Here is a 2310-nt window from a genome sequence, read left to right as displayed (position 1 = left end):
GATTGAAAATTTGAAGTTTTCCGGGCGTCGTTCTTCGCGTTTTTCGCCAAATCTAGTATTTCTTATTTAGTTTTTATCATTTCAACGTTGTTTTGTTGATTTTCAATCATGAACTTTAGTAGCTAAACTTTTATATTTGTTGGGATTTAAGGGGATCCTACCCCAAACTTTGATTTAGTTAATTTATATTTCAATTTGTGATTTGTTCTTGGTTATACTATTGTTTTATTGTGTGGTTAGAGCGTAGCTAACTTTAACGACGTTTTCAATATCACGATTGAGTTCGAGAGAATAACTAGTGATAGGAACGAGTAGTATAATCTGTGGATCTACAATTTACATAGATATATGAAGTTGGATACGTGCCGATAATCATAGTCCTAAGGGTCGAAAATTAGGGGATTTCATAAATCGAAATGCGATTCACTCTTGATAAATAATTAAAGACATTTAATTACTTCATTGGGTAGAATTAGTTTGGCATAGCTCGAGAGAGTGTGTTCAATTGAATAGGAGATCCTGTCGGAAGCATTTAAACACAATTGAACGAATTAACAAATTAATAAGGGGTAGGTGAACCGGAATTCCCAACAAATTCATTTATCATTGAAATTTAATCAATTGATCTAGCATTCATATCTCATCATTAAATTCTTGAACTTGTGTATTTAGTTTTATTAAATGTTATTAGTTATAAAACAATCACTCAAATTTCGTTGCTAAAGTTTTAATAACTGGAATAATAATTGTTAAACACAGTCTTCAGTGGAACGATACTCGTACTCACGTACACTATACTATTACTTGACATCGTGCACTTGCGATTAATTTTGAGCATACAAAATCATATTTTTATTGAGGATTTCATAGTGCAAGTTTTGCTCGATCAAGTTTTTGGCGCCGTTGCCGGGGAGTGTTAATCTACAATTTTATTTTTAGTCGTTTTCTTTAGTGTTATTTTATTTGTCTTGAGCTAACACTCTTTTTTTATTCCAGATATCTTATCTTGTGCATGCCAAAGTCACTAAACGTGGAGCTTGAATTCGATCCTGAAATTGAAAGAACCTTCCGTAGGAGAAGACAACAACAGAGACTTAAAGAACTGATGGAGAGACACGAGCCAGAACGTGAGGAGGAACAGCGTGAAAATAGACAAGTCGAGATGCCACGCCGCATACCGATGCTAGAGTATGCCCAGCCTTCTTTAGAGGGTGCACGCCTTAGCGTTGTGAGGCCTATCGTGCGGGCAAACCACTTTGAAATCAAGCCAGCTATAATCCATATGATTCAGAACACAGTCCAATTTGGATGAACTGCAATAGATGACCCAAACACGCACATCGTAGATTTTCTTGAAATTTGCGATACTTTTAAATTCAATGGAGTTTCTGATGATGCTGTTAGATTGTGGTTGTTTCCTTTCTCTTTACGTGATAAAGCTAAAGCATGGTTAAATTGTTTGCCTGTAGGTTCGATCACTACATGGGAAGACATGGCGAAAGCATTTCTCATCAAATACTTCCCTCCCTCCAAGACCATGAAGCTGCGGGCAGACATTACAACATTTGCTCAATTTGATCAGGAATCTTTATATGAGGCATGGGAACGCTTCAAGGATCTACTACGAAGATACCCACATCACGAGTTACCACTTGGGTTAGTCGTTCAAACATTTTATTATGGTTTGCCTACTCCTAACCATACTATGATAGATGCTGCTGCTTGTGGAAACCTGTTGAGAAAAACCGCAGAGGAAGGATATGAATTATTAGAGGAGATGGCTGCTAGCAGCTATCATCCTCAATCTGAAAGAAACAACCAACGGAAGAGTGCAGGAGTTCACCAGGTAACTGATTTTTCTGTTATTACTGCACAACTTGATGCTTTAAACAGGAAACTAGACAACTTGAATGTGGGTGGCACGGCGATGCGTCTTCAAGAGATATTCTGTGAAAAGTGTGGAGGGGAACACTAAGTGAAGGACTGTCAAGATGACAATCCATTCTATGTGCAAAATGAGGCACCAGTGAATCAAGTGGGAGTCCAAAACCGCCCAAGGAATGACCCTTATTCGAACACATACAATCCTGGGTGGAGGCACATCCCAACTTCTCATGGGACGGTCAAAACAGTCAGAACAGACCGCAAGGAGGAAAACAATATGGGAAACAACCGATGTACAGATCCGATCTTCCTAGAGAAGAAAAGTCATACTTGGAGCAAATGATGTCTAAGTTTATTTCATCGACTGAAACTAGACTTCAAAACCAAGATGCATCGATAAAAGGGCTCGAGAATCAAATTGGACAG

At 38.1% G+C, this 2310-nt stretch overlaps 1 non-coding gene across 1 annotated transcript; it reads right to left on the bottom strand.

Annotated features, from left to right (window-relative positions):
* Nucleotides 1–1541: 1541 nt before the first annotated feature.
* On the bottom strand, nucleotides 1542–1647 carry LOC140808487 (small nucleolar RNA R71). Its single transcript, XR_012112908.1, has one exon. It is a non-coding gene; the product is annotated as a small nucleolar RNA R71 (small nucleolar RNA).
* Nucleotides 1648–2310: the final 663 nt, after the last annotated feature.

The sequence above is a fragment of the Primulina eburnea genome, chromosome 12 (genome assembly GCF_022965805.1).
Source record: "Primulina eburnea isolate SZY01 chromosome 12, ASM2296580v1, whole genome shotgun sequence".
Classification (NCBI taxonomy): Eukaryota; Viridiplantae; Streptophyta; class Magnoliopsida; order Lamiales; family Gesneriaceae; genus Primulina; species Primulina eburnea.
Note: the sequence above shows the minus strand (reverse complement) of the source record. Positions and strands in the feature narration are given on the sequence as shown.